The 13,781-nt window shown below is 43.3% G+C and overlaps 1 protein-coding gene across 8 annotated transcripts in view; it reads right to left on the reverse strand.

Annotated features, from left to right (window-relative positions):
• The window catches only part of CTNND2 (catenin delta 2), a 1,171,885-nt gene that overhangs the window by 277,048 nt on the left and 881,056 nt on the right, over positions 1–13,781 (reverse strand). The gene's annotated exons all lie outside the window — the stretch shown is intronic.

A 13,781-nucleotide genomic window follows, 5' to 3' on the forward strand; every position in this document is an offset into this window, starting at 1 on the left:
CAGTGCATTACAGGAAACTCTGATAAAGATGAAATAAATAAAGAAAAATAATTATACACACATGTGCACAAATGCGCACTTAATTAAAATTGGAAATGTTAGGCTTAAATGTTACTGGCTGTAGGAAAGGTTCATTTAATTACTATAATCATTATGTGACAAAATTGATATTTAATACAGAAAACAACCATGTATTGTGTCTTTTGTTCACTGTATCCAGGTATATGTAAACTAAAGCAAAACTAATGCACCAAAACCACACAGCTGATATCTTTTGCATCTTTGCAAATATATGCCTAATTGAAACTGACTGCAAATGTTTCTGAAATGAACCATCGTGATCCTGTAAGACGCTGAGCATCTTAGAGCCAAATGGTGATGGGATTTGAGGATTTCAGCTCATCTCAGCACGTGTTCAGCATCTTGCAAGACTGGGCTCTAAATGAATGTGTCAAATGAGGTACAACTATGTCTCTGCACTCAAGGGAATAGAGCCCATGAAAGCTGCCCTGATTTTGTGTCTCGGGAGTCAGATGTACACGTAGCATCTCCGAATGAAATGAAGAAATCTAACATGCCTTTAATTCTTAGGGCTGAATTTTGCCCTCATATAAACATCCACATTTTCCACTGACTTCAGCGGTATCTGTGCATGTGAAATGTAACAGTAGAACATGGCTCTCAAGCTGAAATTCATACAATATTGGCACAGAGCCTGAGTAAAATGGGCTTCGTGTGAGGGAATGGTGGAAAGGTTGAGGATAACCATATCTGCCCCCTGATCAGGACACAAGGTGTGGAGAAGTTGCATAGACCCTTTGTTGTAGCCACTCCAGCCACGGAGACTTAGGATTACAGGATTATCATGGAACCACTGCTCCTCACTTGGTTTGCTGCCAAACAGTCCATCTGCCCTGGCCTATGAGGAGCAGTGTCCAGTTCTACCTTGTATAAAGGATTCAAAGACCCATATCATTCACTTCCTTCTTCCTAAATCATAGTGACTCTGCTGAACTGAGACCTACCATACAATGTTGGGTGAATTCACTCAGTTTGAGTAAAACTTTCAGTATACCTGCAGCCTGTCTTTAGCAAAATCAGACAGCTCACACTTACAGTACAAGTTCCCCCAAATGAACTGAAGCAATAACAATGCATACTACAAAACAAGATTGATCCTGCAAGAACAAGTAGTCTTTGTTGAAATTCTAGCATCACCTATTTGTCTTTTCTTTCATCTCCCTACTATTCCATCTCACACAGCATTTTCTGTCAGTCAGCCTGAGAAGTATCATTCTATGTTGCATCCTTACAAAGATCCAGGATGATAAATATATGACACAAAATAAATATATTCAGAATTCTGTGCTTTATCAGTTCAGACTAAATAAGCCGTGTTTGATGTAAGTGATAAATTTTACATGAACTGTTTATTACAGAGAAAACATAAGGACACAACAACAAATCATATGGTGGCTGTTCCAGGGTGGATTTAGACTGTGAGGAACTATCAAAGACCTTGTGTGATCCTATGACACTGACAGGCCAAGTGCCAGGGAATGCCAGAGTCTTAGGAATTCATTTGTATGTGAATATCAAAGCAGTGCTCTGTGTTGGTGTGGGTTCAAACTAATTCACTTGTATGCCAAGAGCTCAAAGGAGCTGTTGATTGTGTTGTTTTTGTCTCTCTCCTACTATGGGTACCCGCATGGCCCCCCAGTATGCCAACATTTTTATGGCTGACTTAGAACAACACTTCCTCAGCTCATGTCCCCTAGCGCCCCTCCTCTACTTGCACTACATTGATGACATCTTCATCATATGGACCCATGGAAAGGAGGCTCTTGAAAAATTCCACCTGGATTTCAACAATTTCCACCCCACCATCAACCTCAGCCTGGACCAGTCCACACAAGAGATCCACTTCCTGGACACTACAGTGCAAATAAGTGATGGTCACATAAACACCACCCTATACCGGAAACCTACTGACCGCTATACTCACCTACATGCCTCCAGCTTCCATCCAGGACACATCACACGATCCATTGTCTACAGCCAATTCCTAACAACCAAATTTGCTCCAATCCCTCAGACAGAGACAAACACCTACAAGATTTTTATCAAGCATTCTTTAAAGTATAATACCCACCTGGAGAAGTGAGGAAACAGATTGACAGAGTGAGACGGGTACCCAGAAATCACCTACTACAGGACAGGCCCAACAAGGAAAATAACAGAACACCACTGGCCATCATGTACAGCCCCCAGCTAAAACCTCTCCAGCGCATTATCAATCATCTACAACCTATCTTGGAAAACCATCCCTCACTCTCACAGACTTTGGGAGGCAGGTCAGTCCTCGCATACAGACAACCCCCTCAACCTGAAGTAAATACCAGCAACTACACACCACACCACAGAAACACCAACCCAGGAACCAATCCTTGTAGCAAACCTCGTTGCCTACTCTGTCCCCATATCTACTCTAGCAACACCATGAAAGGACCCAACCATATCAGCCACACCATCAAGGGCTCATTCACCTGCACGTCTACTAATGTTATATATGCCATCATGTGCCAGCAATGCCCCTCTGCCATGTACATTGGCCAAACCAGACAGTCCCCACGTAAAAGAATAAATGGACACAAATCGGACATCAGGAATGGTAACATACAGAAGCCAGTAGGAGAACACTTCAGTCTCCCTGGACATTCTATAACAGATTTAAAAGTAACTATTCTTGAACAAAAAAACTTTAGAAACAGACTTCAAAGAGAAACAGCAGAACTAAAATTCATTTGCAAATTTAACACCACTAATGTAGACTTGAATAGGGACTGGGAGTGGTTGGCTCATTACAAAAGCAGCTTTGCCTCTCCTTGAATTGACACCTCCTCATCAGGGCCGGCTCCAGGCACCAGCCCACCAAGCTTGTGCTTGGGGTGGCACCTGGAGGGGGGCGGCGCGGTGCTCCGGCTCCGGCCGCCGGGGAGAGCGGAGCCCCGGCTGGGCTCTCCGGCCTCCCCCCAGCACTCTGGCCGCCGGGGAGAGTGGAGCCGCGGCGGACTCTCCGCCCTCCACCCGGCGCTCTGGCCACCACTCCGCCCTCCCCCCGGCACTCTGGCCGCCGGGGAGAGCAGAGCCGCGGCGGGCTCTCCGCCCTCCTCCCGGCGCTCTGGCCGCCGGGGAGAGCGGAGCTGCGGCGGGCTCGCCGCCCTCCCTTCGGCACTCTGGCCACCGGGGAGAGCGGAGCCGCGGCGGGCTCTCCGCCCTCCACCCGGCGTTCTGGCCACCGGGGAGAGCGGAGCCGCGGCCGGGCTCTCCGCCCTCCTCCTGGGGCTCCGGCCGCCAGTGGAGCCGCGGCAGGCTCGCCGCCCTCCTCCCGGCACTCTGGCCAGTGGGGGAGAGCGGAGCCGCGGCGGGCTCGCCGCCCTCCCTTCGGCACTCTGGCCACCGGGGAGAGCAGAGCCGCGGCGGGCTCTCCGCCCTCCTCCCGCCGCTCTGGCCGCCGGGGAGAGTGGAGCCGCGGCGGACTCTCCGCCCTCCACCCGGCGCTCTGGCCGCCACTCCGCCCTCCCCCCGGCGCTCTGGCCGCCGGGGAGAGCGGAGCCACGGCGGGCTCGCCGCCTTCCACCCGGCACTCTGGCCACCGGGGAGAGCGGAGCCGCGGCGGGCTCTCCGCCCTCCTCCCGGCGCTCTGGCCGCCGGGGAGAGTGGAGCCACGGCGGGCTCGCCGCCCTCCACCCGGCACTCTGGCCACCGGGGAGAGCGGAGCCACAGCGGACTCTCCGCCCTCCCTTCAGCACTCTGGCCACCGGGCAGAGCGGAGCCGCGGCGGGCTCTCCACCCTCCCTCCGGCACTCTGGCCACCGGGGAGAGCAGAGCCCCGGCCAGCTCGCTGCCCTCCCCCTGGCGCTCTGGCCGCTGGGGAGAGCGGAGCCGCGGCGGGCTCGCCGCCCTCTTCCCAGCGCTCTGGCCGCCGGGGAGAGCGGAGCCCCAGCCGGGCTCTCCGCCCTCCTCCCGGGGCTCCGGCCGCCAGTGGAGCCGCGGCAGGCTCGCCGCCCTCCTCCCGGCACTCTGGCCGGTGGGGGAGAGCGGCCTGCGGCCGGGCTCGGTGCCCTCCCCTGCCGCGCTGGGGGGAGGGGAGGGCGGGGGGGGGCGGCGGGAGGCTTTTTTGCCTTGGGCGGCAAAAAAGCCACAGCCGGCCCTGCTCCTCATCTATTATTAGGAGTGGACTACATCCACCCTGATCAAACTGGTCCTGTCAACACTGGTTCTCCACTTGTGAGGTAACTCCCTTCTCTTCATGTGTCATTATATAATGCCTGCATCTGTAACTTTCACTCCATACATCTGAAGAAGTGGGTTTTTACCCATGAAAGCTTATGCCCAAATAAATCTGTTAGTCTTTAAGGTGCCACTGGACTCCTTGTTGTTTTTGTGGATACAGACTAACACGGCTACCCCCGATACTTACCTCCTGTAGTCTGCTATTACATTACTTCTATGTTATGTATACCCTGTAATTAAATAACCCCTGATCCAAGGTGTGTTAATGTAAGATCCTAATCAGGTGTTAAAACTTCATGGAAACTAAAGAAGGATTGTTGTTTACTCTTACTTTTCCTTTTACATTGTGTATACCCCTATGATTAAACTCATGAAATGTGGATGGAACTTAGAAAATGCTAATTAAGAACTTAATGGCTGTAACAGGAAATTCTAATTTCAAAGCAAGGGTTCATGGATGAATAAAGACACTTATCAGATTGCTTTCTGTGTGGAAAAGCTATAAATATGGATTCATGAACTGATACTACATTTCTGAACTGTTTGGATTCTAATAGGGTGGAATAACTAAACAAGAAAGCAGAGATCCACAGAGTTATTCTGGGTAACCCTGAAATACTTTTGTAGACTGGCAGATTACTACATCTCTGCTATCATTTGGATTTACAAACTTTGATTCACCTGTTAATGTATTTTAACTCCTTTCACTTCCCAATAACTCATTTATTTCTCTTAGCTAATAAATCTTTAGATAGTTTACTAGAGAATTGGCTACCAGTGTAGTTTCTGGTGTAAGATCCAGAGTACCAATTGATTTGGGGTAAGTGACTGATCCTTTGGGATTCGAAGTAACCTGATGTGGTATGATTTTTGTTTTATATATCCTTTTATCACAAAAGTCCCATTTGTCTGGGTGAGAACACAAGCTTGGTGAAATCTAATTATAGAATATATCACCAGTGTGGGATGTCTACCCTGAGATTGGCACTCAGAGTTTTGAGCCACTCCAGACAGCGTGACAACTCCATAGCAAGTTTGACTTAAATTCTGTAGTTCTCCAATGCAGCAAAGTGGAGATTCTGTGGCAGCTTGAGAAAGGGTTCAAAACTGAAGTTTTTTATTGAATTAAATATGAACATGAATAGCACAATCACTACAATACACCCGCTGATTTAATTTTATATTAAATTTAATTTATTTTTTGCTGCCTCTAAATTTTTAATGTTCAGTATGTTGCAGTATTTGTACTGAAAATGCGTAAGTGTATTAGAATTATCAGGGGAAAGCTGAAATGTTTGGCAGTTCTTCAAGGGACAACTGGGACTTCAGGCACCTAAAAAGCTGTTGGAAGCAGTTTGGCTTTGTGAGATAGCACAGTAGATGCCCACATGCTCAGGGTCTACTGATCATCATATTTGGGGTTGGGAAGGAATTTTTGCCCATGTCAGACTGGCTGAGACCCTGGAGAGGTTTCACCTTCCTCTGCAGCATGGGGCCCCAGTCACTTGCAGGTTTAAACTAGTGTAAATTGTGATTTTCTGTAACTTGAAGTTTTTAAACCATGATTTGAGGACTTCAGTAACTCAGCCAGAGGTTAGGGGTCTATTTCAGGAGTGGGTGGGTGACGTTCTGTGGCCTGCATAGGGTTAGCAACGTGCAGGAGATCAGATTAGATGATCATGATGGTCCCTTCTGACTTTGAAGTCTACGAGTCTATTAAATGCTCAGCAGTGAAATAGTTAACAATGTTGACCTTCAAATATACAACATAATATTTCGAAGTTGACACCAGAGCATGTTTCATGGTGTTGGAAGACTGATTTAAACTCACTTTGTGTTTGGAAAGTTTCCTTTGCAACCATGATGTAAATTGATGTGTCTGCATTGGTTTCGGTGAAGCAACACCAATTTACACTGACTGAAGATCTGCCCCCTCTTCCCTTTTTTTTTTTAAACAAGAGCTTTATTTCTGCAATGAGAGTTGGATGCCATAGCAAATATTACAGCCAAAGAATGATGCAGTATGTGGCCTCTGACTATGGCATTGTATGCAAAAGGAGATGAAAAGCAATTTTGGTTAAGTATTGAATTTCTATTTGGCAAGCAGGTAGCACAAATCCATGAACAAATCACAGCTGAACATGGATGGCATTATACGCTAACAGGTACTACAAGCACAGATTCTGATGTCACTTACACAGGTGTAACTCCATTAACCTCAGTGGACCAAATACACCTTCCAGAATATTTTGTTGCCAGGGAAAACAATAAGTAAGTTAAATAAGAATAAGCATGAATGTCTGAAAAATCTTTCTGGTAAAGGATCAATAGTTATTCTCCTGATCTAGCAAAGCAAGATATAAGTTATGCTGCCCTGGTTCAGCACAAGACTGACATTGGGGGATAGCAAACTATTAAACAGGCACCTTGCTATGAAGTGAGAATAGCGAGAAGAGGCTTTACAGGCTATTGATGAAATGCATGTGGGTACTGAACTTTCAATCCATCCTTGAGACTCACGCACAGTTGTGTTTAGGAAAAAAAAGATAGCAGCAGTAGACTTGGTGTAAATTATGCCAACTAAAGAATTAACTTTAAAGTTTAAAGGATAATTTGCCATGAAAAGATGGTGTAGCAAGTTCATTCTGGTTCTCCACACTGGGTCTCACACACAGGTATTGGTAGATTGGAGAGGATCCAAGAGACAGGAAGAAAATTGCTTTTACAGTAGACAAGGGGCTGTGGTAATTTAAAGTAATGGTCTTTAGCCAAACAACCTTCACCTGAAAATGCCCCAAGGCAGTGTCAGTAATTTCTCTCCCAACAGGAAATAACCCACTACAAAACTCCCTAAACTCCTTCTGCTTAGGAAAGCAGAAACAGTATTATATACAACAGGACACCAGTATGGCCTGAGAACCAGGTCAGACTTTCTTTCCTTCCTTTCCACAACCAAGGGGGAAGTGAAGTTTTTGAAAGTTCTCTGTTATAGTGTTGTCATTCTGTGGAAAACATTACTAAATTTTGATGTCCCGGTGCAAAATTGAGGCAATCTGGAGAAGTTAACAGGGTCACTGATTTTTTTTTTTTTTAATATCAACCAGAATTCTTACATCATACAGGCAAATCCCTCACATCATTACACAAAGCATTAAAAAATTCAAGAAAACTTTGATCTTTGTAATCATATCAGTTGGGAAAGGCACCTTAAACTACTGTCAGGTGACACCTTTGATCATTATGATACAAGCCTACCTACTGTAACAAATTAAAGTCATGTGAATGTGAATGGATAAGAGAAGGACTAATTAGAGGGAATTCTCATTGCACTTCAATCTGAGTTGGTACTTGACTTCCTTAAATGGCTTTAAAATTCTCAGCCACAGTTTTTACGTGGACTACATCAGCACAAGTGATGCCCAAGATCACAGGTGAGAGCAAGGGTAGCTTATGGTACCTTCAGCTTCTTCTTTTCTTGATTTGTAACAAGTGCTCCTTGACTGCAGCTGAGACCTAGGTCCATATGTTGTTCTACTCGTATAGCTGATACTCAAAGTTTGTTGCTAATGGGAACTTTCCTTTGCCCCTCCCTAAAAAACTGCTTAAAAATTCTTTCAATAATATCCAAAAGTAATGACTAAAGTATATTGTGCTATATACTGATGAATACATTTAAGATCTGCTATAGCAATATATAACAAAACTAGAAGATGCTGGCCATTTCTGCAAGAGAAATCCAGCCTTTTCCCCTTGAGTTCTGTGCAAGAATTGGACACACTGCACATAGGTAAAAAGCTTCTTTCATAAAATGTTATAGAGGTGTCTTTACACAACAGTGAGAGGGTTGAAGCTATTAAAATTGAGAAGAAAAAAAATGCTTCAGCTCCTTACTAAAATTCTTTTATTCTGCAAAATCTCATAACCCCACTATTTAAGATTTATCCACTGAAGACAATCCTGGAAAGTCAACAGAAAAGACAATTTTTTTTTTTTTTTTTTTTTTTTGCAGAATAAGTCATGTCAAGTACCAACAGCTCCTGGTTTTCTCATGAACCATTTGAAAATTTGTAAGGGAATAGGAAAATATGTAAATCTAACCTTTACTACTATATGTATCTAACACTTAAACCACCAATATTTTGAGAAAAATAACACAATACATGCATATGTCATATTCCAAGTACTCAGAAATATAGTTAAAAATAAAATAACAGGCTGTGATTATTTTGCATGAGAACTTTATATTGACACCAAGCAAAATATTGTAAATGGAATTATAAACTAATCTTTTGTACAGAATCCTTGTTTAAATAGAGAATGGCAGTACTGCAGGCTATATTATCCCAGAAACCTACCAAGTCTTCAGAGTCCACAAATTTTGGAGAAGAACAATTTCTTGAATATGAAGCTCCAGCAGAGTAAGGACTACAGTATTATTATTACCAAAATGCAGAGGCTCAACTCTTCCAGGTTATCACTAGAATGGATGGAACAATTCATAAATTATTTTATGCATTTAGGCTCTTTTTTATCTTGTGGAATTTGCTATTTGAAATTACGACAATTTTTTGTACTTTTTAAACTATGTTTGATTTCTAACATTTTCCTGTGTGCATTTCATATTCATTATTCCATCTGGGCTGGATAATTGCAGCTGATAAGTCACATGGCATTATTTCTGTTTCCCAATTGGGCAAGTGAACATTTACTTCCAAAGTGAATACTCAAGATTCAGGTTCTGTCATCCATGTGCCAATAAAATGTGATCACCCACATGTCTGCAAAATTAGCACAAAGAGGGAGTGAGCGTGGCAAAAGTGATTTTACTTAAAAATGCTACTGGCTCATCACTGCCATTGTTGTACCCAGCTCTGCTGACAAACACTGGTATGGCAACAGACTGAGTATGGGAAGATTCACTTGAGCTGTGGTTTCTGAAAATAAAATAAAAAGGGCACCGATATATATACAAGATGACCTGTGTTTAACAGAACAAACTTTCTTTAAAGATAGGAATGCTGTAATTAACTGACAATTAAATCATACTACTTATATTGTAGAAAAAATGGTATTTTTAAAGATAGGAAGACAACTTTGGGTGAAATTTTTTTTGCACTGAACACAGAGACATGCCATAAAACCACAAGTGGGAAAATGGCCCAGAAGCTGACCAACCCTATTCTGGCCTACCTTAAATATTATGGTGAAGTCATTGCAGTTTGCTTCTGATAGGAGCCATAAACAGGCATTAAGGAATGTGGTCTCTGTGTTCTGTGCTGGTCCACATATTTATTTCCTTGACCCAGTGCTGTGTTCTGTACAAAGCTCATATGTAAATTATTCCTTCTCATAGTAGAAAAGGAATGTATGAGGGGGCTGAGCTAGAGGTTAGCTTCAACCAGTATACAGGCAGAAATTAATACAACTTTTGCAGTGGGTTGAGTGTTTGCTCATTTTTCTGTATTGATGTATTGGTGGGTGTGAAGTAATCACTTCTGATTTTTGGTAGTTTCTTGATTTTGGCCCACTTTCGCCAAATATATTTTCCTGCTGCTGCAAAGTCTGGTATACTTTCTGACACTAGTATTGTTGAATGAAATGGAAATGACAATTCAAGATCAGAGGATACAAGATCAAAAGGAGCCCACTGAACACGAATCCTCATATGAGGATACCATATTACTTAAGACCCCGTGCTCATTCAAAGAGGAATATAAAGGAGTAAAAGGTGTGGCTATGGTTACTCTTCTTCCTGAATTGCACAAGTCAGTCTAAGCTTTACTGCTCTGTGCCACATGCTGCATGTCATTAAAAAAAGAAAGCAAATAGGGCTGGATCCCTTCCCCAAATCCAGGATGTTTTGGCTACCCCAATCTTCCTGCAAATAGTGGGTACAGTTCAGCAGATTCTATGAGAAAGGGCAACAGTGGTGGAGGTCAGGAAGCTCTAATCTATTTCTATCAAAAACCCATGTACATGAAACTTGAGAGTGTCTTTTGTGTCACTTACTGTGAGGTGCTTGTGGGCAATGTCTAGTGACTATTCCACCTAAGAACAGGTATAAGTGATTTCCTAAACTCCTCATCTGGGCTATCACCACTATTAATACCTCATGAATATTCTGGAGGCAGAAGATAGGCTGAATAGTGACATTTTGTATTGACAGTGATGATCTCCATAGGCCAACTGAAGAAACTACCACTGACAGGGGCTAATCGGAATATGCAGATAAGCTTTTTATAAGTTCACAGATGTTGTTCTGATCTGTTCCTTTCTATGAAAAACATGGAACAGAGCTCTGAGCATCTTTCATCATGAGGGACAGGCTCTACTTTCCCTAGCTCTTGAGGTGTAGGGTCTCCATCAGAATGGCTTGATGTTTCTCATTCTCTCTTGGGACTGAAAAGAGGACGAAGAAGGCACTCTAAAGAGTATTCATGCTGCACTGTTCTCCCTCAATACAACTACTCTGAAGTCAGTTTGAAACAAAAGTTTGAGAAGCATGATATCTTTCCTATATCTGGCCCAAGTGTAGTTATGCTGATTGAGAGGAAAGAGCGGTTGGACATGTTCCATGATTTGAGGGCTTCTCTATGTGATCCAAAACTCAGTCTTAACCCTGAATTAAGAAGATAACCTTCTCTGGTGTCTTTGCTGTATACAGAAACAAAAGGAGATTATATCATTATATGAGGGCCTGTACTCCTTCTTGGACTTTGCTGGGGGGGAAACAAACACTTTAACATGTCTGTTTTATCAGCTATCATCTTATCAACTTTTTTCTTGAATAAGAATACCCCCTGACAATTCTGAGGCACAGAGGGTGGCTTTAGCTAGTTTTCCACACCTAGCCACTGAACTTGCTAGCATAGTTCTTGTTGTCAGATATGTGGAGTCTCAGAATCATTCCTCCAAGAACACAAAACATATGTTCTTTAGTATTGACTTGAATTTGTTGTTGGGAGGAGGCAGATAACTCCACCTCTATAAAGCCCCTGAGTAGTCACTTAAGATAGGTTTCACCATGGTCACATACAAAGGACCAGAATTTTAAGTGTTCTGCACCAGCAGTGACCATTGAGGATATTTCACTTAGGTACCCAAATGGGAGCTGAACTCTTTTAAAAATCTGTCCCATAATATTTAATTAATCCTGTTAAATGGAATCTCATTTGTGTGACCTTAATCACATTGGACAGTGTCAGGGTTCCCTCCTCACTCTGAACTTTGGGTACAGATGTGGGGACCTATATAAAAGACCCCCTAAGCTTATTTTTACCAGCTTAGGTTAAAACTTCCCCCCAAGGCACAAATCCTTTCCTAGTCCTTAGAAGGAATTGCTGCCATCACCAAGTGATTTAGCCAAAGATTTAGAAAAAGGTCCACTTGGAGTCCCTGTGTCCCCAAAATATTCCCCCAAACCTCTTCAGCCCCTTTCATGGGGAGGCTTGAGAATAATATCCTCACCAATTGGTACAGTGTGAGCACAGACCAAACCCCTTAGGTTGTTGGACACTGAAAATCAATCAGGTTCTTAAAAGAAGAATTTTATTTTTTTAAAAAAAGTAAAAGAATCACACCTGCAAAAATCAGGATGGAAGGTACTTTTTACAGGGTAATAAAAAGATTTAAAACACAGAGGATTCCCCTCTAGGATCAGCTTTAAAGTTATTAAAAAAAAACACAACAGGAATAAAACTCACTCTTAGCATAGGGAAAATTCAAAAGATAATCTAAAACAAAAGATAATCTAACGCATTTCCTTGCCTTTACTTACAATTTTTATAATCTTAGATGCTCGTTTCAGGTAGGCTTTTAGGAGATTTTTTTTCTGCCTGGTCCTTCTCCCATCCAGAGAGAGAGGACAAACAAAGAGCACAAACAAAACCTCCCCCTCCAGATTTGAAAGTATCTTCTTTTTTTATTGGTCCTTTTGGTCAGGTGCCAACCAGGTTACTTGAGCTTCTTAATCCCTTACAGGTAAAGGAGGGATTTTATGCTACCCTTAGCTGTATGTTTATGACAGACAGAAAGTTTAAAAACTGAACTTAACACTTATTAATTATTAACAAGTGCTTTCACTGATACTGTAAGATTCACAGTGCTATGTTTTACATGTGAGTACATTAAAAATGGGCACGTACTATTTTAACTTACAAGGTTCTACAGTCTCCTCTGCTCTGTTTTGCAATTACATGAGGTAGCATGGCTTCAGTTCTAGTGACTGTTACTAGTACCCACAATGTAATGGTCTTCAACACCTAAGAGATCTAAAATATTGTAAATGTATTGTAGGCCCCAGTGAATAATACACAATCCTGTCCACTGTACAATTTAGCACATAAGCCAGGTTTAAGAAACCACTTTGGCAAGAATTGTGAACTACTGTATTCTGAAAATGCAGACAGTTGGGACTTCGAATCCAAACATATTTGACCCTATCATCTAAAATTACATGTATGTTATGGAATATGTCAGTGAAGGTGACAAATGATCAATTCAATAAGAACACTTTACTTATTTTACAGGACTTTTTATAAGGGAGAAAGTAAATAAGGAAGTGTTATTTACTTCCTCTCATAACACAAGAACCAAATGAAATTAATAGGCAGCAGGATTAAAACAAACAAAAGCAAGTATTTTTTATACAACGCACAAACAACCTGTGGAACTCCTTTCCAGAGGATGTTGTGAAGGCCAAGACTATGACAGGGTTAAAAAAAGAACTAGATAAGTTCATGGAGGATAGATCCATCAACAGCTACTAGCCAGGATGGGCAGGGATGGTGTCCATAGCCTCTGTTTGCCAGAAGCTGGGAATGGGTGATAGGGGATGGATCACTTGATGATAACCTGTTCTGTTCATTCCCCCTGGGGCACTTGGCACTGGCCGCTGTCGGAAGACAAGATACTGTGTTAGATGGACCTTTGGTTTGACCCAGGATGGCCGTTCTTATGTAAGGGACCGGGATGTAGGCAGTCTGGCCTAGCAGCCATAGCTGGGCTGGAATCCACACATCAGGGATGGTAATCAGTGAGCAGGGGTCGGTGGAATTGCTAGAGCTGGGTTAAGTAAGCAAGAGTCAGGGTCAAAGTCAGGCCAGGGTTGGAAACCAGAGATCACAGATAGAACCAAGCTTGAGTCAGGAGGCAAGAATCAGAGGCAGAGGCAGAGTCAGGCTGGGATTGGAGGCCAGGGATCAGGAAAGGTCTGGAGTCATAGCAGGCCCAAAGTCTGTGGTGTTACCCAGATAACTTCCTGGGGAACCCTCCAGGGTTAAATAGGGTGGTTGGCCAATCAGAGGTCCGCAGGCCAATCAGAGGTCACTCTGGCTCCCTTGTGCAGTACTTCCTGAGGTGCCTAGTCTCCACAGTTCTCCCTGGCTGCAGCGCTGCATGGCTTCGTAGTGGCACCGATGAAACGTCAGCATCCCAAGCTTTGAAAGCCAGGTTCTAATCCCTGAATCCTTACACTTTGTCTAAGT

This window comes from Chrysemys picta, chromosome 2 (assembly GCF_011386835.1).
Source record: "Chrysemys picta bellii isolate R12L10 chromosome 2, ASM1138683v2, whole genome shotgun sequence".
NCBI lineage: Eukaryota > Metazoa > Chordata > Testudines > Emydidae > Chrysemys > Chrysemys picta.